The sequence below is a fragment of the Eupeodes corollae genome, chromosome 1, assembly GCF_945859685.1.
Source record: "Eupeodes corollae chromosome 1, idEupCoro1.1, whole genome shotgun sequence".
In the NCBI taxonomy this organism is placed as follows: domain Eukaryota; kingdom Metazoa; phylum Arthropoda; class Insecta; order Diptera; family Syrphidae; genus Eupeodes; species Eupeodes corollae.
The window spans coordinates 66626456-66653184 of record NC_079147.1 but is presented as its reverse complement, the minus strand read 5'-3'; positions in this window follow the sequence as shown (position 1 = coordinate 66653184).

Sequence of the window (26729 nt, the reverse complement as noted above, 5' to 3'; positions counted from 1 at the left end):
GAAGTGATCCTCCCGTATTCTCAGCATTGATTGCGGTTCCACTATGATGTTTCCACTTTCGTCTTTGCAGCCTTCGGTTCCTGTACCTGTGAATTTCGTTTCACCTGTTCAAAGAACTTCATTCCTGTTTTTGAATCTCTCAACATCTTCAACCCCACACTTCTTTTGCTCTCTCACTCTCTTTTTCCTTCAGAAAAGTCGGTATTCTGCTCTCCCCTTATGCTCATAGAGCACGTTTGCAGCTCTCGTTCTTCTATGCAGCGCCGCCGCCGCTTTGCGTGCCTGTTGTTTAGCTGCATTTGTCTCCCGACATACATTCCTCAGCAAACCAGGGGATTCTTTTTGATAGCTGTTTGAACCCAGAACGTCAGAGGTGGCTTCTCTGATAGCATCTTGTCAATGTTGCCACTGGTTCTCTATACATTGTGTTTGCTTCAGAGAACTTCGAAAGAGGTTACTTGTAACTCGGTCGGAGAAGGATTGGAGATCTCTTGCGATTGTAGCTGTTCGATGTTGTATCTTCTCCCAGCATTTCCCTGTTTTCCCTCGGGTCTGGAAACCCGAAGTGATACCTTGGCAACAACGAGATACTGGTCCGAATCGATGTTAGCTCCTCGGAAAGATCAGACATCCATGATGCTGAAAGCGTGTCTAGCGTCGATTGGATCGCAATATGGTCAATCCGGTTGACGGTAGATTGATCTAAAGAACACCAAGTTCCTTTGTGGACATTGAGGTGTGGGAACGCGTACTAGCTACCATGACATTTCGCCCCGCAGCAAAATCGATGAGCCTGAATCCGTTATCGGAAGTGTTGGCTGTATTTCCCCTTTTATTCCACCAAAATCACAAAAGACAATTTTAATAACGTACCTAAGGTATTGTTCATATGGTCTGTCCAAGAGCTCGAAAAACAAATGTTTGGTGTTGAATCTTTTTCTCGTGTCAAAGAGTGTGCGCATATTAGGCTAATGTTTCTGAATTCAACCTTGATTCAAATGTCACGAAGCGCTCGTTGATAGTTCAAGACTTGTTGCCTTAGTCTGGCCCTAATTTCGCAGTTTTTCATACTCTTTTTACCCGGCCCATTTCATGGCATTTCCTGAATAGCGTTGCTATCTGCTTCATAGCAGTCAAGGGCCTCCGCAAATGTTTCGGCTGCACGTGGTCTGTTTACGGACCTAACACTTTTTACACTATATCACGATTTCATGCACAACTTGCAAGGATTACCTTATGCATTTTCAAAACTGTATTATTGAGTTTCTACAAGAGCTTAATCTTTACTTCTTCTTAAAGACCGTCATTCTATAAATGAGTTGTTTTCTTTAGTTCTCAAACATATTCTCCCGACAAACGGATATTAAAAAAAAAACTTCACTATTTCATATTTCGCTTATATACATAAGTATTTATAAAATGTAGAAATACTCCTACCATCAACTTTGCTGTTCAAGGCCTCGCACAACACTTATACGCCCAACAGCATATCTAAAACATTAAAATTGTGTTATTACTTAATTAAGGCTTCCGGGTGTCCCTAAAATATGCAACTAAGCAAATTAACTTTGAAAATGTATTATCCTCCTCTGAACTATATCATTCCGGGTGCAAACTTAGCCTTAGATACGGATAGAGCTTCCCTCTGATTCCATGCATGTAGGTTACATCGGTTATGTTCATATAGATAATGCTTTTCTAAACGCTCTTCTCGCATCTTGAAATCCCACCTCTCTCTGGTACCTAACTAACCTATATGCGATGTGGCATATCCTCTTCCACATGCCACAAAAAGGAGCGTGTATCCTCCTCGGCACTGACTGGTAAAACATTGAAAATACAGGTAGTTTACCACTGTTTCTTCCTACGAGTACCTAAACCAAGTTGTAGTTGGGTTTCGGTAAACTTATGCGTACTTTCTATTTAGTAGTTTGTCCTCTCATGATAACATGTTCTTCTGAGCTGGTGCTGGAAGAGAGGAGGCAATAGCTATGGGGATATAGGAAGACTAAAGTAGAAGATGCTCCATAAATTTCGTAGTTTCACGAAAACTTTCACTATAGAAATTTATTATTTGCACCGCTAGAAGTACCTAGTTCCATAGAACTTGGTACCTTTATATGTGTAAAAGTAACGTAGATAAATGGCCGGGATATGGATGGGATATTTGTTTGGCTTCGTTTGAGCTCAGTTGCAAGTTGTATAGTTGCGTTTATAACAATCAGTGCTAGTGAGCGAACGAGCTAACGTAGCGAGGGGTGGACTATAGTTAGATTGGAGTGGTTAATAAAGCCCTGGATTTTAGACTTTGTGTGCAAAGCTTCAAATTTTATGCAGATGTTACCAAAAATAAAAAATATCTACAAACCTAAGCTTATAGAGGAAGTTGCTTTGATTGCAAACAAGAAAATGCTGGATTTCGAGTATTCTCATTCGCACTGAGGGAATAAGTAAGTAGTTTTGCGGTTAATATAATTTATATTATTTTCAAGGAAAATTCAAATATACTTTCGAAAGAAAATTAAGTAAAGCAAATTAATTGTACTTTCATGACTCAAAACATAATGCTTGAAAAGGTTTTTTTAATGTGCAACTATATTCTTTTACAAAGTTTTAAGCAAAAAGGGATTGTCTTGTAGATAATTATAGTTTCATGGTTCATGGTTGCATTTGCATAATTGGCCTATAATCATTAAGGTGCAGAATTGGCTTTGCTAGCAAATTAATGCCTTAAAAATTGACGTAAATGAGGAAAAACTAATTATTAAAATACTTAAACTGTTTTGTGTGTTCATTTAAGAATATAATATATTAATAAGGTACATTTTAAAAGAAATCAATATACACGCATAACAAATCATTTCGGGAACGCGTCTAATGTACAATCTTCAACAACAAGTCAAAAATATAATTATTACTTAATACACTTTTTTTCTTCGAAATCTAGTTTTAGTATCATTTCTAAAAGATTATTTATTTTTAATTATAAAAATGCAAAAATAGTTTGGCCGATACCACAACTCCTTTCAGGGAACATATCGATAATCGATCAAAAATAATTTTAAGTGAACGCAGCCATTCGGTGACAAACGTCAGTCGAGGAAGAGAACAATGGCTGCGTTCAATCTCAGACAGAAAGGGTATCCGGATACCTTTATGTTCGTGTTTTAGGTGTAAAATAAAAGCTGATCAAAAACAGCTGAGATGTCACAAAATGAATCCAAAGGTATCCAAGAATTTATGAGGTTTGTAGGTATCTGACAGAACAGCTGATTTAACACATGGTTGAATTTCAAGAAACTTGAAAATTGATTTCAGTTTTTTGTACTTGTTGTTAAACAAAAAGATACAAAATGTTAGTTAAAGTTGAATTTGAGGATGTTCTGTACATAATAGATGATGGAGAAGCTATTTTTGCCTCCGAATTTTAGAAGGAAATTATGATCTATATTATAGGCCTTACCTCCAGACTAGTGTTCAGCATTTTTAAATTGAAAAACCTCATCCTGTTCCAGAAGTAAAACAAAATACAGGTTATATTAATCTTGTGTAAATAAATAAATTTAACTTTTTTGTTTTTATGAATAAAAGCAGACAGAGCCGGAGAGCTTGTGGAGCTACAAGCAAATAAGGTCGCTGAAATAAAAGGTAAATTATTCATTCAGATGATTCAAAACCCCAAAGAAGAAATACTACATTCCGTTTTTTTAAGGTTAGGAACATAAATCCATTCTGCTCTTCTTGGACGAGTGCAGAAAGACATTTTATCCCAGAAGTGAAATATACTTGTAAGCGTACTTAACGAAAACAATTGTTTATGTATTCAACTATTTCGTTCAATTGGATAGCCTTATTTTAATTTCATGTTAGAAGAACCAGGATACTTACTTACTTACTTAAGGTGGAGCTTTTCCGACCTTGATAGAGCAGCGTGCATTCTCCATCGTCATTCTGCACAAACGGATAAGTTTGACAGGGATGCCAAAACTAGACATTGCTCGGTAGAGCTCTTCCCTATAGATGCTGTTATATGCGGCTTTAAAATCGATAAAGAGATGGTGGGTATCGATTTGAAGCTCCTGGGTTTTTTCCAAGATCTGCCGTAGTGTGAATATTTGGTCGATAGTGGACTTTCCTGGTCTAAAGCCACACTGATAAGGACCAATCAGGTTGTTGACGAATGGCGTCAGACGTTCACATAATACGGCAGAGAGGATCTTATACGCAATGTTAAGGAGACTGATGTCTCTGTAGTTGGCGCAGTTTAGAGGGTCTCCATTCTTATGTATCGGGCATACTGTGCTGAGATTAAACTCATCGGCCATGCTATCTTCCGACCATATTTTGCAGATGAGTTGGTGCATGCTCCGTACCATGTCATCGCCTGCTGCTTTGAATAGTTCGGCAGCGATGCCGTCAGCTCTAGCAGCTTTGTTTGACTTCACTTTAGATACAGCGTCGGCCTTGGTTAAGTGGTTATCTCTTTACACTGGGATTCGGTTCGTCATCGCCGTTATATAATTTGGAAAAGTGGTCTTTCCATAATCTCAACTTAGACTGAGGTTCTACTACGATGTTTCCTGATCGTCTTTACAGGCTTCGGTTCGTGGCTGGTACCCTTGGGGTTTTTTTTTACCTGTTGGTAAAATTTAGGAACCTTATTCCTGTTGTGACATCCCTCTATCTCCTCGATCGCGCGCTTCTCATGCTCTCTTTTTTTCCTCTCTCCTCTTTTGCTCGTAGAGCTCGCGAGCAGCTATAGTCCTTTTGTGCACAACGTTTTGTATGCCTCTTACTCGCTGCGTGCGCTTACCGGCATTCGTCGTCAAACCAGGGGTTTCGCTGTGGTGGCCGTATGAAACCTAGCACTTCAGAGGCGGCATCTCTGACGGCTGCAAGGCAATGTTGCCACTGGTTTTCAAAGCTTAATGCAGGCAGCATGGGGCTCATTAAGAGGTTATTAGAGAATCTATTGGAAAAGGACATGGCAGTCTCTTGCGATTGTAGCCGTCTAACGTCGAATCTTCTCACAGTACTTCCTTGTTTTGGCTTGGATCGGGATATCCGTAGCAGTATTTTGGCTACAACGGACTGTCGTGATAATGAAACTCAAGACTTTTTGCTTGAGTCTAGTTTTAACAACAAATCCACACCCAAATAGACGCTGCCTTTGTTCTCGGTAGCAGTCGCCATAGTATACATCGTAGTCTTTTAGTTTGCGTTTGCCGGTCCATCCCATCGAACTTCTTGGATGGCTGTAATATCTGCCTTGCAGCAGTTTAGGGTTTCCTCTAATTGTTCGGCTGCACGTGGTCTGTTAAGGGACCTAACATTCCACGTACATATCCGAAATTCGTTGTCCTTATTTCGTTTGCGTGGGTTGTCAACAGTGAATCCATCCGTATCCGAGGCTTGTTGTTGCTTCGAAACTAAAGGTATTTTTTACGTGGCCAGGAAGTCACCCCGACGGCACAACCCCCAACATGGAGGGCCAGATCCTTAGTATAACTCCATGGAAGGGGAGCCAGATAAACCACTCCTTACAGGCCTGGGCTCCCAATACGTCGAAGAAGCCCTATAAGGCGATCACTAAGTAGATCGAGAATTCGTCCGCTGCTGCCTGGATAAGGAGAGGTGCCTTAGTGGAAACACCTCTCCTCCCCTCTCTCGTTTGCTGCTCCCAACAACTTTCCACTGGGGTTGGAATCCAATCTCCAGTTGTGGTACTAGGCACCCGGGGAGGTGAGAGTATTAGTTGATAGACAGAGGCAATTATTTTATTTGCCATTAATGGCTCCGTAACATTTAAATATTTTACGACGGCGAAATCGTGCCTTCAATAAACCAAATGTTCTTTCAATGGTTACAGGAGCACTACTGACGTGAGTATTGAAATGGTCTTGTCTCGGTGTCAACTGTCCATTGTCACGAAATGGGGTTACCAAATTATTTTTTAGAGGAAAAGCTGCATCGCCTAGTAAATAATATTCCCCAAATATAATTTCATTCATCTGATGATAAAGGGGACTGTTTCGAAAAACTCTTGCGTCGTGTTGTCTCCCTGGGGCTCCAATGTGAACATCGGTGAAACAACAACGGTCTTAACAAACACCTTCAAAAAAACTTAAAATGGAAATTATAATGCATTTTTCAAACATTTAACTTAAAAATGTTTGTTCAAAAACCTCGCTATGTTAGATTAATGACAAGCGGATAGGGAAGGAAATTTATAGAACCTTACCTTGCAAAATAATGGAGTGAGTATTTTTTTGGTTATAATAATCAATACTGTTTCGTAAAGGTTGTTTTATTTGTATATGGCAACCGTCAATTGCACCAACAACTCCTGGAATATAGCCTCCAGATTTTTCTCGGAATGCTTTTTTTGGAAAATAATATCTTCAGACTTAACAACTTGATTAAATGATATTGATGATGGGATTTTACTTGAGAAATATTGTTGGTTGTAATGTTGAATGTTGGCCATTTAATATACTCTCCGATCAATGAACATACCACTTGGAGAATTTCGCTGAATGAAAAATGAGCAGAGCTCTTAGCTTAATTGAACCTGTCTTCAGCTGATAAGAAACTTTCTTGCTTACTCAAGATCCAAACAAAAACCAACAGTTTTTTCTCCAAGTTAAAAGTTATTTTACTTTGCTATACTCTGTGCAAGAGATCCTAGTAATTTGAAATCGTTAATAAGCAATTCATTTACAGATATCAAGACTATTTTGTTCACATTTTATTGGATATTCTAGTTGATGGTGCCCCTTGAATGGTTTTTAAAGAAGCGTTGGGTAACCAAACGGATCGGATATATCATGCAACAAAAGTCGTTGCATTGGTCCCACCATTAAGCTAACATTTTATCTACTGTGAAAAAACCAACTCAAAATCTTACCGCGAAGCAACTTCGGCTCATTCGGAAATGAGATCGAAATTCTTCCAAACTATATCTACGATAGTTTTCTGTTAAACGTAAATCTTTTAAAACCGGAGATTTCGCAAGTAAATTATTAATCGTATAGAATTCCAATTGAGCTAAGATATAATTTAACATAGATTATAGATTAAGGTTTTCTCTTATTTATTCAATTGTTACGCAACTATCAATTCATCATCGTCCGACGAATCAGTTGAATTATCCATTATATGTTTTATCTTACAATCATTTTACTTCGAAGCTTAAATGTTTCTCTGCTTTTTGTAAACAGCTGAAAGTTGTTAAAGCCTTGCAAACATCAACTCATTCTTTTAATAAACGATTTTAACATATTTGCGTGTGTATTCTTTTTAATTTTTTTCTAGGTTTTCGTAAGTTGGCACTGAAATGTTTATAGAGTAAATTTCTGGGATGAATATTTTATTTTTCAGTTGACCTACTCAGGCAATTAGACGAGTTTCGCTTAATTGAACAGATATGTCAATAAAGCGGGGTTTCGTTAATTGAACCACCCGGATAATTGACCGAAAAATTTTGACAAAATGGTCAGTGCATTTAAGAGCTGTAGCTTTGCTCACAGTAAAATATAAATAAATTTTCAGCGATCGACTTTCTCTGAATACGATCATGGTTAATTTTTCCTTCAAAGCTTGATGTCTGAAAAACTATTCCATCTCTGGTAAGAGAAAAAGAAAACATTTTTAGGTGTAAACTTTTCTTCGAAAAGACTAAATTAATAATATTTTTTTTATTATTTGGACAAATTTCAAGTTTACTGCAAACTGCAATTGGGTTATTTATATGTTTTTTGATTTGTGGCTCAGTAACAGAAAGGATCCGGTTATGGCTTTAGTGTATATTTGATTAACCTGTGGGGTTTGGGATTATTTGTAGATTAGTGTTTTTGATTAGAATTTTTGATTGGATTCATTCAGAAAAGGAAAACCTATTGGAAGCCAGGCGCGTAAGATAGTTTTTAAGATATATAATGACAAACAGGAAGAAGCAAAGAATTCGTTTCTTAAAAATCCTGTGAGTTACACAACAACCCAAACCGTGGAAACTACTGGAATTTCTGAACGTTCAATCAGAAGAATTATTAAGGAATACGAAGAGACAGGAGATGTGCAGTCACCAAATAAAAAACTACAGCATACGAAGTGGAAAGCTGGAATAGACGAATTTGACATAGCAGCTATTGGGCCCATAATGCAGATGATATCCTTCAAAATATTGAGACAACGAGTCTACAAAGATCTGGAGCCTAACTTAAGTATTTCTTCTCTCAAGGATTCTAAGATGAAACGGTTTCAGTTACAAAAAAAAAACCAAAACAACCAAAAGAAATGATATTAAACTCATTAATGGCGAATGCAGGTGGTAAAAAAGCTTTCGTGAAAAACTCCTTATTAACTTCCCATAGGAAGTTATTGTAATGGGTCCGATTTGTCAAATTGAAAATTTTGACATTTCTCGACGTTTCAAGGTCCCTAGAGTCGAAATAAAAGATTTTTAGAAAGATGTCTGTGCGTGCGTGTGTACGTACGTTCGTACGTCCGTACGTCTGTACGTCCGTTCGCGACGTTTTTTTCGTCGTCAATAGCTCAAGAACCAGAAGAGATATCGACTTCAAATAAATTTTGTTATATAGATAATAAGGCAGAAAGATGCAGAAAGGGCTCTCAAGAAAATTGCGTGGGTGGTTTTTTTACCATAGCAGTTTGAAAAAAAGGTGAAAATTTTGGTTAACCCCAAATATCTTACGAACCAAAAACGCTAGAGACTTGAATTAAATTTTATATAATATATTGTAACGTGATACCAATCAGGTATATTTTTTGAAAAAAATCAATATAACGGTTTTTTTTAAAAAATCAATAAAACTGAAAAAAAAAATTTGTCACCTCCAAAATTTTACGACTGAAATATGATTTCATCTCTAAACCAATTTTGTGCAACGAAGAATAATGTTTTTGACATCTGATAAAATTTTGAGAAAAATCGAATTGACAGTTTTTTTATAAAAAATAAAAATCTAAAAAAAAACATTACTCAAAGTTCGTAAAAATTGAATATCGATTCAAATATCTTTTCAAAAACTTGAAATTTAGGCTTCAAGCTTATTTTATCTTATAAGAAATATTGTTTTCAACATTTTGAAAAATGTTGAGAAAAATCGAATTGACAGTTTTTCAGTTTTTTTTTACAAAAAATAAAAACCTAAAAAAAAAATGTATAAAAGTTGGTAAAAATTGATTTTCGACTCAAATATCTTTTCAAAACTTTGAGATATTGGCTTTAATTTACTTTTATCTTTCAAAAAATCTTGTTGTCAACATACAATTAAAGTTTGAAAAAAATCGAATTGACAGTTTTTGTACAAAAAATTAATAACCTAAAAAAAATTAACAAAAGTTGGTAAAAATTGATTTTTGACTCAAATATCTTTTCAAAAATTTGAGATAATAGCTTCAAACTAATTTTTACATATAAGAAATATTGTTTTCAACATTTGGTAAAATTTTTCAAAAATCGAATTGACAGTTTTTTTTACAAAAAATAAAACTCTAAAAAAAAAACAATACTAAAACTTCGTAAAAATTTACTTTCGACTCAAATAGCTTTTCAAAACTTAAAAATATTGGCTTGAAACTTATTTTATTTCACAGAAAATATTGTTTTCGATTTTCAGTAATTTTTATATAAAAATCCAACATTCCGTTTTTTCATAAAAAATAAAATCTACAAAAAATAGTACGCAAATTTGGTAAAAATTGATACGAGTTTATATAGACAAACTTTTAAGCATGACAAATCGACAGACGGGATGGGAAGTTATCAGTGTGGGTCGCATCCCAGCCTCTTTTTTTTATTTAAATCTGGAACAAAAACAGGAGACTATGACGACAACATGAACTTCCAACGCTAAAAAATTCAAAACCGAGAAAATGAGAAAGAATCTGATATCAAGAATTTTCTGTTTTTTTTTACGTAGTTTTTTCGGATTCAATTTTCGGGATTCTATTATTACTATCGCTATGAGTCTGCTTACTCGTAGATTGGAGCTGATTCTTGAAAATATTTTGATCTTAAAGGAGTTAACAAAACTTTAAAATTTTAGAGAGAAAAATGTTTGGTTCTTCAATTTAAGTGCATTTAAGTTCATAATTTCGGATGCTCGGAAGAAGTCTTATCGACCGAAGATTTGACGGGTTGGAGTTGTCCTTTCCCTTTTTCGGGAGAGGATGAACCACAGCGGTCTTCTAATGCATTATTCAGTGCATTGTTGAAGAGTGTGGTGTAAATGTCAATTGCTTCCGTCGGTAAATGTCTTAGTACAACGTTGGATATACCATCGACACCAGCTGACTCTTTGTTTTTATTGAATTGAAGATGAGCTGAAGCTTAACCTTCGTCACTAACAAGGGACTTGGTCCCGTTTGCTCGGCGATTATGGCATTTGCCAAGGAATCGTCATTGAACCGCATGAAACCGCGGTTCTCAGATCGCCAATGTGTGATATCATTACGGAGGTAAAAGTGATTAAGTAGGGCTCTGTTTTCCAGGTCGTGGTTGGGGCGAATGCTGACATTCACCTTGAACACTTGCTGCAAAGCAGCTCCCACCGCCTCCACTTTTTCCTTCGGATCTTCAATTATGTAAAAGTCATCGTCAAAGATGGCTTCCTCTGGATCTATTTGCACTGTCCTGAGTACGTCTCTGTTCTCTTCAGTTCTTTAGAGTTTAAGACACGGAAGGTCATTATCGTTTTTTTTCCTGAATATCTTGTTGATTTTGGGGAACATACTAGGGTCACTCGAACTAACTGACCGGATCTTGCGGTCCCAATACTTGTTAATTGATAGCCTGTAGTTCTCCTTAATCAACAGATTGACATTTTTTATTGACGACTTCAGTGTCCTAACCTCCAAGTCGCGTGGGTCTGTAAGTCGTCTGTGCAAGTTTTTGAGTCTTGTCAGTAAGCCACTTTTGTGCCTACGTAGTGCGTCAATTGTCGCGTTTCTGTAAGCGTCCATTTGGTCCCGTTCTTTGTACTTTGGGATTGTTCGTTCCATCGTTCGTTTTATTGTTTCGTCCATCTGTTGTAAGTGTTGGTCAATTTCTGTATTTGTCAGGTTTCTGTTGTTTGGTGGGGCTATGTCACTCGAACGAAGTTCTCTCGCTAGGGCATTGGTGAAACGAGGCCACCGCATCTTACTGTAATTGTAAGAATGCGTTGGAACGTATTCCTCCAACTCCACGCGTTCGTTCGGAATCTGCATTACTGCAGCCAGTCCGCAGTGATCACTGTCGTACTCGACTGTGTGTAAGCAGTTTCGCGGGTGATTACCCACTTTGTCTGTAACTGTCAGTCTGGTGTAGTACAGCAAAATGTCCAGAAAGGAGCCGCTTCTTGGATACGATGGCCTTTCAGTAGCCAGCAGGTCGACGCCATATTCAACGCTGTAAAGATTCATCAAATTAAAAAGATGATTACCTCTGGGATTACTATGTTTATTTCCCCAATCTTCATGTTTTGCGTTCAAGTCACCGGCCAATATGAAAAAGTTTTCTTCCAAGCTCAGTTTAAGTTCCCTAAAAACAATCTCGAGTTCTGATGCAAAGTAAGTGACCTGCGGAGCTCCAGCCGCATAAGCCGCAATCATATACACCCGCTTCCCTTGAGAGAGAGAGATGCATACAACGCAAACTTCATCACTTCAATGTTCACAATTCAGGTGCGTACAAAAAATAAGATGGAATCGAAGGCTAGTTTCAGGAATTTAATAGCAACTTAACATAAAACTGAAGATCTCTTATTCAAGGTTTCTTTTTCTTAGAAACAAATTTTATGAAAATAATTTAAAGCATTACTTAAGTTACAAAAAGTTTAAATGTCTTAGACAGCAAACCACTTTTTGGTGAATGTCTTTAAGTTACTAAAAAATATTTACTTATACAACTTAACTGCATAAGCTTTATGGCTCATGCGACCACCCTGGATCATCCATTGGTCAAAATTTGTTGAATTTGTGCTAAGTTTTTATAATAGGGTTGAATGTCAGACTCATATTATGTTCTTGGTCCAGCCCTCAGTTAAAAGTGCTACTTTTTGCAACAAAGTTTAGAAAGTAAAATAGATATTTTGATTTCATATACAAAAAAATAAATAATCCAAAATATAAAAGCGGTCATATCCATTAACTCAATACGATAAGTTTTGACTGAAGGGAATTCCTACAAAAATACAAACAAATTATCTCCCAGGGAGGTCATGAACCCTACGAGCCCTCAAGCATAAGATTGAAGATTGGCAAAAAGTGTTTTAAAAAGCCATAAGAGCTGAGGAAGAAAACTTTTCTCACGACCTGATGTGGGACACATTTTGGATTCAACTATAATTAGTTCTGAAAACTTAGTATAATGTAAATAAACATTTTTTTATTTAAAATACATTATTTTTATATATATGATTTTTATTTTATTTTTTATATTTATTTTATTTTTTGTTATACAAGTTCGCTGAAATTAGTAAAATAAAAAAAATTAAACTCATAAATTCAATCTCATTTTAATTTTAAAGAAAAACAAAGTTGAGTTAGGCCCTGTAAGATTAAGGAAAAATCTTCACTCATTCAATATTTTGGGCACAATTTTTGTTCTCTTAAATCCTCTCCCTGGTCAACCAACCATTGGCCAACAGAATTTGTTCAAGCTATATAGTCTTTTCAGTATTTTATTTTAAATTACGATCTTTTTGAACCTAATGAGTCCGCAAAATTTCATTATTATTTCAAATATGGTACTTTTTAATCTTTAAATCTATTTTGAAATATTAATTAAATATACGAGTACGAATAAGTACTTTTTATTAGGGAAATCACAGGCTAAAGTCGAAAAACCTCTTTTAACCTGAAACACCTCGCAATGAAGGTCCTTAACTTTGAGATTCCAACTTGATAATTTCTTTTTTGTACACTTGAACTTTTATTGTGGCTATAATTATATTTCCTATACAAAAATCGAAGTACACTATTAGTTTTCATATAATCTAACAACGAAAGATTAACTTTTCCCCCACATTCATATAAAGTGCCATCCGAGTATAACCCTGGGGCGGATAGTTAAGGTATTTCCCATGGATGACATTAAAGAAAGGAACAACACAAAAGTAATCCAAATTGTTTCCTATTCTTTTCTATGAATAGGTCCGAGCATGTGTGTAACTATGCCTTATACGAGTAGAGGTCCTTTCTATAGTCGAGTTGGTAAGTAGGTTATGTTTATTTCTATATATAAAAGAGGATGTACCGCTCTATCTATACCTATCACAAAATGTATTCTATGCGTAAAGGTACTTATTTAGCAAAGTGTATCAAAGTTAAATGAGTTTTATTCCAATTGCTGTTACATAGAAAAGAAGACGATAGCCATTTGGAATTCGCACAATAAATAAATAAAAAAAAGAAAAGAAAATCATGAGATGAAGACTTCGTTTTAGGGATAATGAAAATTTGATCCAATTTTCTTGTTTTTTTTTAATAAACAGATTCAATTGACCCTTGACTCTGGTATAGTTAAGTATAGAAGTAAAATAAATTGAATATTATAAGAAAATATGTTTAAAAGAGCTCATTACCTTTACTGCCCTGAATATAAAACATTTGTATATTGTATCTCTAAATCGAGAAAGATACATGGAAGAGAATAAGATAAGATTGTTGTAAGAGAGTGACAACTCCGCCTGTCATCGAGCGCGTTAGTGATTCTATGGGGCTAATCTTTTTTTTCACTCCTACTGTGGTGAGAGTCCTAAAAGATCTTAAGATCCATAAATACGCTGTTCTGGATCGTATCTACGCTATTGTTGTGAAGACGTGTCCTTCAACGCTGGCAAAACCACTGCTTAAGCTTTTTCATCTGTCCTACTCTTTCGTCCCTTTTTTCCAAGGTCACGGAAACGCTGATTAATTATCAGCTCAAGAAATATCTCGAAGTTCGGAAGCTTTCTAATGACCGACAATACGTCCAAGCAAAAGGTCCACGGGTGATCTCATGGTTCATCTTACCGAACAGTTAAGCAAATCTTTGCATCGCCTTGGAAAAAGTAAGATTATTGCACTTGATATTTCAAAAGCATTTGATAGAGTTTGGCATCAGGCTCTCTTATCAAAAATGCGTGCTTCCGGTTTTCATGAATCCTTACTTCATTGGATTAGTAATTACCTTTCGAATCGTTCAATACAAGTTGTATTGGTTGGATTCAAGTCTGAAAACCTCAAAATAAATGCTGGTGTGCCCCAGGGCTCTGTTCTATCTCCAACACTCTTTCTCATTTTTATTATTGATCTCCTTCCTGCAACTTCGAATCCGATACATTGTTTCGCTAACGATAGTACTCTTAGCATTTCGTATTCTTTTTCAAATTCACATACCTCTTCTTCGAACATGGAACTGCAACGACAAAACATGATAAGCTCATTAAATTCCGACCTAAACAGCATTGTACAATGGGGAATAAAGAATCGCTTAGTATTTAATGCTTTGAAAACTCAAGCTGTCTTGTATCGTTTAAGCGAGATATACCCCCCTTGCCATTATCCATACATGGCACTTGTATCGAGGGTACTGAACATCTCCATATTCTCAGTATATGTATCACCAACCACCTTTCGTGGATCGATCACATACGCGATTACGCCAAAAATGCGCAAGATGTTTGGGTTTTCTAAGAAGATGTAAGAAGTTTTTCTCCCCCTCTGATCTTGCAAGACTTATATACGACCAAAGCTTGAGTATAACTCCCATATCTGGGCTGGTGCTGCTGCAACTTACTGAAGCCTCTTGGACAGTACTGAACGTAGAGCATTTAGATTGATTGGTGATATTACCATCATAAGATCATATACGTCGCTTGGACATCGCCGAAATGTTTCTTGTCTCACCCCCTTTTACGGTTATTTTAACGGTTTATGCTCTAGAGAAATAGACAGTTGCATTCTTCCCCTTAAACAGTTCAACCGTAATACTCACGCTTCTAGGAATGCTCATCAATATACCCTCGAGTCCAACTTCGGTCGTACTGTCAAGTACAGAGATTCGTTCTTTTTTTCTGTCTTTTCCAACCATTGCAATATACAGGAATTCAAAACCAATGTGAACCGACACTTCTTATAATCCCTCTCTTACTTTTCTATTGCTTCTACATAATAAGGGTAGTATTATCCTCTTCTGACATTTAACATCTTTCTGGGCAGTTTTGTGCAAAACTCAAGCATCAGCCACAATCTTTCAAAAGGCACTCATATTACTCGGGTACACCGATGATATTGACATAAGTATCATCGGCCACTAGCCGAAGCAAGAAGATGGGTTTAGTGATTAATAAATGATAATAATAACTATTAAACTTTATTAGTTTTGAAGATATTCATTTTTTTCAATTCTGTTCCATATGTGGTACAGTATGCATTAACATGAATATTTAGCTCTTAATTAGGAGCAACGAAAATAATCATATATTTAGTTTCAAAATAACAATAGCCCTACTTATTTATGAAATTTATAAAAGCAATTGTTGTCTTTGTTCAAACACAACTCAACACGACACTTTTCGCATAATATATAAGGTTTTCCCTTGCATTGTGGAAATTTACAGCGTTTTCTCTTCTCGATCCATATAGGAAGATGATCAAATTTGTCCAATCTGACAGCTCGAGGGGGAAGTATTGCTGCATTTCTTTTATTTTTCTTCTCAATCATGTCTTCTATGGCAGAAGACGGTCTTCCTCTTTTTCTTTGTAATGATGGACCACACATACAAAGACTTTTAGCGATTTCCAGTTTAAAATCTTTTAATTTAATCAGGGTTTGTCCATTCTTTTGTTCTCCAACCCTCTTGTGCAGTAGCCAGCTATTTATGGTGGCCATGTCTAGAAAATGGTAAAACAAACGTAGATACCAATTTTTAGTGCGCATTTTTATTTTGTACTTCCCAAGAAAAGAGTCCAATAAATCCACTCCCCCATATGCATATTATAGATTTTTACTATTTTGGGACAATCTACTTCAATATATTTTTATTGTTTTTTGCAATATCGGCTAACCTTTTCAATGGGCTGTTGGCCTACAAAGGACGAGGACAAAACAACAGGCTTATTATCATACCACATCACTGTGCCAACTTCCGTGCCATCTACATCAGCTACCCATTCTTCTGAAAGCCCTTTTTCTGTTTTCGTACTCTTCAGGTCTTTTAGGGATGGGATTTTCAAATCTTTGCCTAGTCGACTTTTTTTGACCGTTTCCAGTGACTGGATACCTTGTTTCGAAAGGAAAGAAATTAGTTCTGCAGAAGTGTAGTAGTTATCGAAAAGTAACTTGTATTGTTCGTATCTCGGGATAGTTCGTGCTAGGCGGACTACAATATTACTACTTGCACCCAAGTAGGGCTCATTAGCATATCTCAATTCAGAATTATTTTCCATTCCAGAGTATATCTCGAAGTCGTATCCTATGCCTCTATTGTCACATAGCACGAGAAGCTTATATCCCCATTTGTGCGGTTTGTTGGGAAGATATTGGCGTAGGAAATTTGCAGCTTTGGTTGCGCACATCTGTTCGTACACTGATAAAGTCTCCCTCTTAGGTATGCTCTGGAATTTCTTTTTTAGACTTCCTAGTATTGGCCTTATTTTATGTAGGCGATCATGTCCTGGGTAACATGATGGTACTTGTAAGGAATTGACGTTGAAGTGCAGGTCCTGTCTTATCTTCTCAAAATGATTCACAGTCATAGTCTCTCTTACTAAAGGTATACCTAACTCAGATTCCCAATACATCCGTATATTAGGCAATGGAGCAATGCTCATAAGCAAACATATACCTAAAAACTTTTTTAATTCGTACGTGGTGATACAGAACGGTTTAGATGGATCTTTTTGGATGCTGAATTTATGCATACTATGTGGGTTAGTAGTTCATCATCAAAAAAATATAAAAATTATCGCAATGGAGTATCGATAGTTGTGATTGGCGGCTCTAAAACTGTATGCCCAACAAATTGGGGAGGGTTAGCCTGCAAAGACTTCTTTTTCCAAATTATATTTCTTTTCTTTCTTTTATCAGCGGTATTATTATTTGAAATCCGATTTCTGGTAACTGACATAGTGAATGAACTTCTACTTTGGCGTGATGACCTACTTGGGTCTGAATTGCTGGATTGAGGATTTGTTTTGAGAGTGCTATAGTAAGTAGAAGATAATGGTGCATACCTGGTAGGCTCAATATTATTTTCAGAGTCACTATCTGTAGACATTTGGTCCAAGTTTTCTCTGATTTTCGCCATGTCATCATCACTTTCCGCACTCGAAAAGTCTAAACTGTCTTCGCTCCCTGAGGGTATATCTAAATACTGCTCAATCAACTCATCAGATATAACCTTCTTCGCCATTATCTGTAATAAAATCCAACCATGCATTAGTTAACTTCTAATGTGTTGTATATTAGAAATATATATATAAATAAGTAGGTATGTTACTACATAAAACAGTAATAATTAAAAAAATAACTTACCTTCGTTAAGTATACTCTATTTCTAATGTTAACTTATTTTTTTCCATTTAGAAATATTGGTACAACTATTTTATTGAGATTTTTCAATTTACGCAAACCACGAAATCAAATCGATCGTACAACTTCTGTACGAAACAATATCAATCGATAGCTTACGACATCTAGTGCATACATTTGTCATTAGTAAACCGGTGGTGCTAAGAGCTTAAAAATTATTCCGTCGGTCAATAGATGTCGCTATGTATCTTTAAACAATCAAGAGACTTGTTTGTTTATCTGTACCAGATATGGAACAATATGCATTGTAGGAATGTAGGGTTTAACTGTAAAATGGGATATTTAGGTTTCATCAAGCGTTCTTAAAGAAAACAGGCTTTTAAACAGCTTTTAAAACTAAATGTCCATTTTTGGCTCACTAAATTTTAAAAGTGTCATTAAAAATTGAATATGACAGATTAACAGCTAATGTTTTGCTCTGTAAAATTTGTATTCTCAATATTTGGAGATACAGAATGAATAGGTTAACAAATTCAACATTGCATTACTATTTTTAATATCATTTTTATGATTTTAATTTTTAATTAGAATTTTAGATTGGTCATCTTCATCTGACGAAGAAGAACATCATATAGTTATTTGCCGTAAGCTTATGAAATCGGACATAAGTATTTTAAAATGAGGTAAGTTGCTTGTTTTATGAAGTTTATGTGGCAGAACAAAAAAACTTATTTTTTCCCTTGAAACACTCAAGTGTTTATTGGAACAAGACAGAATTGTTTAGGAACTACTTAGAATTTACTTTAATTGATATAATTCTAAAACTATGCCAGAAAGAGTCTTTTTTTCAATCACAAATCAATACTAATTAAACTAAGTATACGGGGACAAATTTGTTAAATTCTTCTTACGACGCGACGACGCACAGTGGGGCAAGATACCCCAATAACCGGAATTAACTCAGTAGATGCGCTAGTTCTACTGAAAACTATTTTTTTCCTTAAAATTGCTTTAATATGAATAAAAAAACATATTTAAGTTTTTAAAGTTTGGTTTAATCCTTTTTTCAATGTAAATTAAAAAAAAAAAAATATACTTCTAAGATCCAGATTCATCGGACCAATATTCTGCCTCAGTTTCATCACTGCTACTGATGTTCGAGTTCTCAACACTAGAAATATTTGGGGCATTAAGTAAGTCCAACACTTCTCTAGGGAACGTTCTAAGCTGTTTTTTGGGCATTTGCCTAAAGCTTGTTATGAAGGGATCTGATGTTACTAACATTAAATTAAATACATCTTCTTACATTTGCCTCTTGTGCCTCTTCAGACAATTGGCCTATTGACAGAAGTGCATTTGAAACAACATCAGGACCGTGAATTAGGAGCGTATGTACTGTGGGAGGCATGTAATACCAGGAATACTGATTTACAAAGCATTTGGCAGTCTCCAGTGTGTACAATCTTAACTTTTCTATGTTGATGTCAAAACCACTTGAAATTGCTACCAAGATAACATGCAATCTTTGTATTAGTGTTTTATCGACACCCAAGATTTCAGATGCTAGCTCCGCGTTGGTAAAAAATCGCTTTGCAGAGTTGCCATCATTCGAATTCCCGAAACCAGGCTTGGGTTGGTCAACAATAAGACCCATTTGATCGCGAATTTTTTTTTTGAACCAACAGCCAACATGTAAAAGGCACTCAAAAGTACGAATCCATCAGTGCAGCACTGACAATCCAAACTGTAATGCACTCGGATTGTTAGGCTTTAACAGCACCTTTTCAATTTGATTGAAATCCTTAGAAAGAGATGGTATCCGTCAAAGCATTACACACTTTTCCGTCAACCATTGTAAAAACGAGCTTATATGAAACTTCCATAACTTTTTCTTCAATGCTTACAATTGAACCGCAAAGACCCCGAATTTCAGCACCTACTCTTTGCTTCTCAGCTTCTGAAATTTGTGCTGATTCCTTCTTATATTCAAATTTAATTGGGCGGCAATATCGAGTTGAAGATGATCTTGGATTTTACCATATCACAATTTTTTGAAATGAACATTCGCAAACAAGTTGGATCGGGACCACGGAAGTTATAAACACCCTGGAATCATCAGATTCCATTTCAACAGATTTCTGTTTGTAAGACCTATATCCCATCGAATCCCCATTTGCAGATCAAACACACATTTAGAAGTTGTTCATCATTCAAAGCTAACATTACTTCTTTTTGAGCCATAATCAAACATTCCACAGTATGGTCCATCAAAGCTTGCAATGTTACTCCAGCTGAATTGTCAGTCACATACATCTCTTCTTTTTTGGGATACCACATTTTTTTAGCATTTTGAACAACTTTGTACGAAGGAAATCTTTCAGGGTCCTTGGCTCTAATTATATTGTATTGGTGCCTCGTCAACTTGGCCTCCACAACGACAGATAATGCTTCATCACCTGACATTTTTCGCGTATGTTGCTGTTCCATACGATATGCTCTTTGGTAGTAAATTGCTTTCCTAGGGGAACGCACCAACTCATTTACTAATTTTGCTGCAGCTGGATAACCTTCAGCTCTTAAATTTACTTTTGTTGCAAATCCTAACTGTTGTGTTGACAACTCTTTTCTTATTTGTTTGCCTTTTGATGCGCTTACTTCGATCGCCTTAGATGGGGTTACCTGATCAAGAAGCTTAAAACCAATTGATGTTTGTAGCCAAGCCTCATTTTTTTTTAAAACGTATTTTATTGCGTTTAGATTTCAGCCATTTTTCCTTCAATCTAACCTCAAATTGAGACATAGTATGATGGAGCTCCTTTCCCGATTTTTTTTCCACAGTATACGCATGAAGTTAAACTATATTTACGTATAAAAATCTCCATGTGGAAATGTGTGGAAAACAAACACTTTTGCCTTAGCAATTTAATGTATGTGTTAAATTAATTTAACAAAATTAATTATTATTCATATATATCTTAAAACAAAAATGTTTTAACTTATAAGTAAATTTGAAAATAAAGTAAATACTTGAAGCAATTGATTCCATATTGATTTTAAGCTTTCACGTTATTAAATTATTTATAGCTCAAGACTCAAAAATTGCACTACTTACTTCACACTTGCTTTAAGAGATAATGAAATCTTACTTACAATTAGACCATGCAGATCAAAATAAAAAGTTAAAAATATAACTGTTTTTGCAAATGACACATTGGAATGGAAAAACAACTTTTTATATTCATGGCTCTCAAATTTTTTTTGGAGTTTATTCCGACTCCTTCATATGAGTCGGCCCACTGTGCGACGTTTACTCATGTTTTTTTCCAAAGGGTGGTAACATTGCCGAATGCGAACAACACCTAAACGTCAAGTTATTTTCTACATTTCTAATTCAATTTGAACCATGGAGGGGTACACAATCGAGCAATCCTGATGGCGTGGCTGAAGAGCCGTCCACCTCAACTCGTCGTGTCGTGTCCAGTCGTTGATGGACATTATGCATAAAGACTTGCATAATCGCACTTACAAGTTACAATTTACTCAAGGACTAATGGCTGAAACACAAACACGCTTCAGCTTCGGCTTCGCCTAACGTTTACGAGTTCAGCCATAGGAATTTGTGGCGACCATGTCGACTCATTGCAAATTTCTATAGTCTTTCACAGATGGTGCAATGATCGGAAAGAAAGATACAAAATTAATTGAATCAACGTTCTAGAAGCAGCTGCACTTTGAAGATACTTTTTACCTTTTTTGATCTAGTCTATGCCTAGACTGCCTCGTGCAAGGCTAATTTTATTATACTAGAATTTTAATGGGCCTATTATGTAAGACAACTAAAAACAAAGTTAAGTTGTAATCCGGCAGTCGGTATTACTGATCTCAACTAGTTGACTGTCACAAGTCAAGCACCAGTCAAACAGTAGTCAACTAAAAAATGGTTGACTTTTTAAGTGTGTTCGGGGTATTATGTAAGCCAGTTGAGTTTTCTCTCAGTTGTGATTGTTGTCAAAATTCAACAACTGATATTTACCGGTTGTGAAGTGCATTTATGCGTACAAAAAAAAACGTTTGGTGCTATGATTAACATGAGTTCATCGATTCATCCTATTACTCCAGGAAATCTCGTTTTCTGATAAAAATAAATCTTCGATAAATTCATCTCGCCATTTGTCATATGAGCCTTAATCCTTTGTGGACAGATACATTCTCCTACTACGTCTAGCACTTTTTTAATACTACCGAAACTGTTGGCTGAGCAAGGCCTAACTTTAAATCTTTACCAGTGCACTTTTGGTAACTTTCGTCTGCCATGAAACGTAGGGTAGTACAGAGTTTCAGAATTGATGGGATTTGGGAGGAGTCTAAAATAACTTATAAATCTGCAACAAAACGAAGATATTAAATCAACACTTCTCATCAAATTAAATGGATTTGAGTGATCTCAAATATTTATTCTCATTAGCGCAACGTTGAGATGATTTTCTTCTTCCGAATTTACAAGAAACAAATCAATAAAACTCTCCATTTCGTATAATCTTGCCTTTTTTATAAAATTTTGCACTGAATTCAAAACTTTGAAATACCTAGTACGTATTTTACTTTACACAGCTGATTTTTACAAAAACAAGCACATAAAAGTAGGCAATGGTCGCATTCACAAAGCCAGTGGCTACGTAGTCAAGGGATTCTAATTGGCTAAATCTAATTACAAAAGTAGTTGAAATTTCCCCTACGACACACGTAGTGTAAAAATTTCGGCTACAAAGTTAGTGGAGATTGATTTTGACGTTTCACAATCAGCTGCTCGTCAAAATAACACGAATTCAAAATGAAATAAGTTCAATATTTAAACACGAATGTAAATCATTCAAATTGTGTCTTAAATTTGATTTTATTGAATTTAAAAACACAAAAGATAAGTTAAAGTTTTAAAATCAAAAAATGTTTCTTATTTTATATATTTGCATTTGTCGATAATATGACAGTTCCAGATTGACTAGCTTTTGTAGTGTAGTTTTGCGTTCATAAAGCTAGTTCAATTTTGACTAGGTAGCCACTAGCTTTGTGAATGCGACCAATGTAATTGGTCTACTCAACTGAAAAAAGTTGTCTTGTTGTTTGCAGTTGTTTGCAAGTTGAGTTGTCGTGATTACAACTAAACTAAGTTGAGTTGTGATGCATAATACATTAAAAATTGTGATTTAAATTTTGTGTTTGGTATTTATTGGTACAAAACGCTAAAAATCCAATACATGCTATCACAATGAAGCTTTGACCTCACGTTTCGTTTGCCAATCGTAAGGAAATAACGTAATATTACGTAATGTGACTCCAAACGGAAGATCTAGTTTAAATTTGCTGAGCATTTGCTTTATCTGACAGCTCAACATCTGTAAAAAAAGTCGACCAACAAAATACATTATTGCTTTTGGAGAGATTCACATTGTTTAATACAAAAAGTTAAAAGATAAGTTATTGCGATATATTTACATACAATAACTAGACAATTTTTCCTGAAAACGTTTTATGTTTTGTAGAACAAAAATGCGTTCAAAGAAATCCTCATAGATTGAAGAACTCCGTAAATTGAGTTCCCGGATTCACTAACGTCTCTTATACAGTGCTGTCGTTTTAAAAACTTCCAAGGTAGTGTTTTTCTCTCATTTTGGGGATTATTTTCCTAAATTGAGGAGTAAAACAAAAAACAACAAACACATTCTTGGTCTATGAAAAAAAAAACAAAAAAAAACTAAAAATAATAATGTCCAAATTCGAAGTTAATTGACCTACTGCGGAGGTAAATGTTCTGAAAATAGAAAAACAGAAGGATCTAATGTCATGGCATATTTTTGCCTTTGAATCGATATTTGACAGTGTTTCCCTTTGATTAGAAATGAAAATCATATCTTGATCGATCAGAAATCACACAAATAATGTTTTTTGAGAACAAAATTTTAGTTGCGCATTTATTGCTAAAAATGCATTTTTCTATTTTTCGGATGGAAATTAATTTTCCTGAACACCTGATATTTCTATGTTCAAAACTCAAACGAATCATTCCACTGATTTGTGTTCCAATTTTACACAGTTTTAATTACAGATTTCTGTCAGTAAAAATATGTCGGTGGTTTTCAATCAGGACATTTTTTTCAATAACAGATATTTTTAGTGATAGCTATAAACGACCTGTCAAAAAAATTCCATTGTTTGTTTTCAATGATGAAAACCAATTGAAATTGTTTTTAAGAAGTTTCTTAGCAGTTAGTACGGCATTCACTGTTTCTTCCCTGAGCGAATTTCTTTTTTTTATCTTTTATAAGGCTAACATCTGAAAATTTTTTTTCTGATGTTGCACTACTATGGGGCAAACTGATTAATGAACCGACGAATTTTTTAATCAGGGGAAATATTAAATCATAATTTGCGTTTTGCAATCTGGAAAGAATGAAACGAACATTTGGGATAAAAATAGAACATAATAGAGATGTTAGTAGGTAAATGCAATCACAGATGTGCAAGTTTTCGAATTAAATTTTAAATTTTGGTTTTTATTGTAAACCAAATACAAATTTCTATTGCGTTTTATTTTGGGGAGTAGTTTTCTTCCGTAGGTAGTAGAGCAGCAGTTGACTCTCGAAAGGAGTAAAATACTACTATAGTACCAAAAACGACAGCAGTGCTCTTATACCGACGATAGGATGTGTAAGCTACTTCCGCGATAAATTAAATTTTTTCAATTTCAAAATTGTTATCTTATCTATCTGCACGAAAATTCAAAACAAACTTTTAAGAAAAAATAACAGCTGCTAATGACAGAAGTGTCATTTTAGAAATGTCATTGGCTGCGTTCAATCTCGTGTTGGATAGGGTATCTGGGATAGGTGGATTTTTAAATACCTTGTTGAACGAGTTAGATAACTGTATTGAGATAGCTGTCAAAAAATAAAAACAACTTTCAGCTGTTCACAAAAATTGTTGTAAGATAAACCATTTTATGGATAATTCAACTGATTCGTCGGACGATGATGATTAACAATTAAATAAATAAGAGATAACCTTCTAAAATTCGGAGGCAAGTAGCTTCTTCATCGTCTATTATGTACAGAATATCCTCAAATACAACTTCAACCAACATTTTGTATCTTTTTGTTAACCAACAAATACAAAAAGCTTTGATCAATATTCAAGTTTCTTGAAATTCAACCACGTGTTGAATCAGCTGTTCTTTCAGTTACCTACATACCCCCGATATTCTTGGATACCTTTGGATTCCTTGTTTAACATCTCAGGTGTTTTTTATCAGCTGTTATTTTACACGTAGAATACTAACAAAACGGTATCCGGATAACCTATTTCTCTGAGACTGAACGCAGCCTTTCAAAGCAACATCGAAGCAGGCCCATCGTAACGCAGACGAAGCCTAAGCAGAAGCGTGTTTATGTTTCAGCCATAAAACCTGCTTGACCATTTTAAGCGTCGTCAAAGGTCAGAATGGTGAGAAGGAATGAGCAATTTTCGAAAAAAATCATCTTCACGTCAGTGGATTCGTCAATAACCAGAATTGCCGTATTTAGACGAATGAACATCCAAAAGTGATATGATGCATTTTTTTTAATTCATTTTTATTAGTTCATTCTTAAACCTATCTTAAAGCTAGACAAAAATTCATAAAACTAGCCTAATTATCCATAACTTACAACTAACTTAATGGTCCCATACGGACGCTCTAAGCTAAACTATAACACTAATTACTAATGCCTTTCGGCCTAAAGATATATTTTACTTCAGTTTAAAGTTTATTTGTTTTGTTTTTATTAGAAAATTTTGAAAAAAACTAATATCAAGATCCTTTTTTATTTTTACTTAACAACTATTTAAAATAAGGTCCTTAATATAAAACTTAAAGCTAACTTAAATTACCTATTCTAACTTTAAACTACTTAAAACTAAACCCTAAAACTATAAAACAAGTATGTAAGCCGGCCAAGGCTTAAAACATCCCGACTACCTAGATAGTGCTGATTAAAGCCACCAAAACTGATTCTCCTGCTTCACCCTTTCAGTTCGGTCCCGTTCGGACCTTTTATTAACGGAACTGCCAATCTATCCTGTATCAGACCGCATATATCTAAAAATAGGAATGACTCTGGTGGAATGAAGCCGCTCAAAACTGCACTCTCAAAATATAATTTTTCGTAGAAGATATAGCTCTTGCAATGTGACCTCGAACGAGTTTTATCACGAAATTGTCAATTCTGTTGATTCGAGCCCCGTTGTATAGGACCTCGTTGGAATAGTAAAGCACATAAGAAGATTCGGCTGTTCGATATAAGCCGGTACAGCGTCGTAAACACTGCCGCTCGAACATCCGAAACTTCTCCATCTGGAAAGGGGCAACGTTAAACCACACCAGACAACCATAAACGATCATTGGCCGTATAAGGGCCGACAGCTAAAAACCAGCTGTTTCGTCAGGGCGAAGGCTCCTCTGGCCCTGGTCAGAGCAGCATTTATATGTCTGTCGATATACAAATACTGATCTAACCAGATACCGAGGTACTTCACTACACTTTTGCTCGCTAATGGCTGCCCGTGAAGATCAACGATGACCATCTTGCGCACAATTCTTACACGTATCCCTCGTGGCCCTAGCCAACGGAGTTCGGAACAGAATTGTCTCTGACATCTGGACATTTATTTTCAGTTTCCAGTCGTCGCAATATCGCTGAATCTAATCGAAATCACGCTGTAAGAGAATTCTAATAACCTCAACTTTTCGGGTCGTTCTGTAGGCAATTAGATCGTCGGCCTACGCAATTGCCTTTGTAAGACTACCTATCAGATCGCTGGTGTAAATCCTGAAGAGAATCGGCGAATTCACCGCTCTGTTGAAGACCATTTTTAATTGAGAATGTTGTGGTAGAAGTTACATTGCCACTTTTGACAACAAAGTTTCTACCGTTAAGCATATCATAAAGTATATACAACAATGGCTTGCTTATGCCAGGCCTGCTCAGTTTTAGGTAAAGACCCTCTAACCATACGGTGTCAAAGGCCTTTTCCAAATCAACCAGAACAGCACCTGTGCATTGTTGTTTTGATTTATTCCATTGGATATCAAAAACGAGTTTAGACGCAGCATGAATTGTGTCATGATCCGCCTTGAACCCGAACTGTTTTTCCGGAATTATTTTGTTGTCCGCAG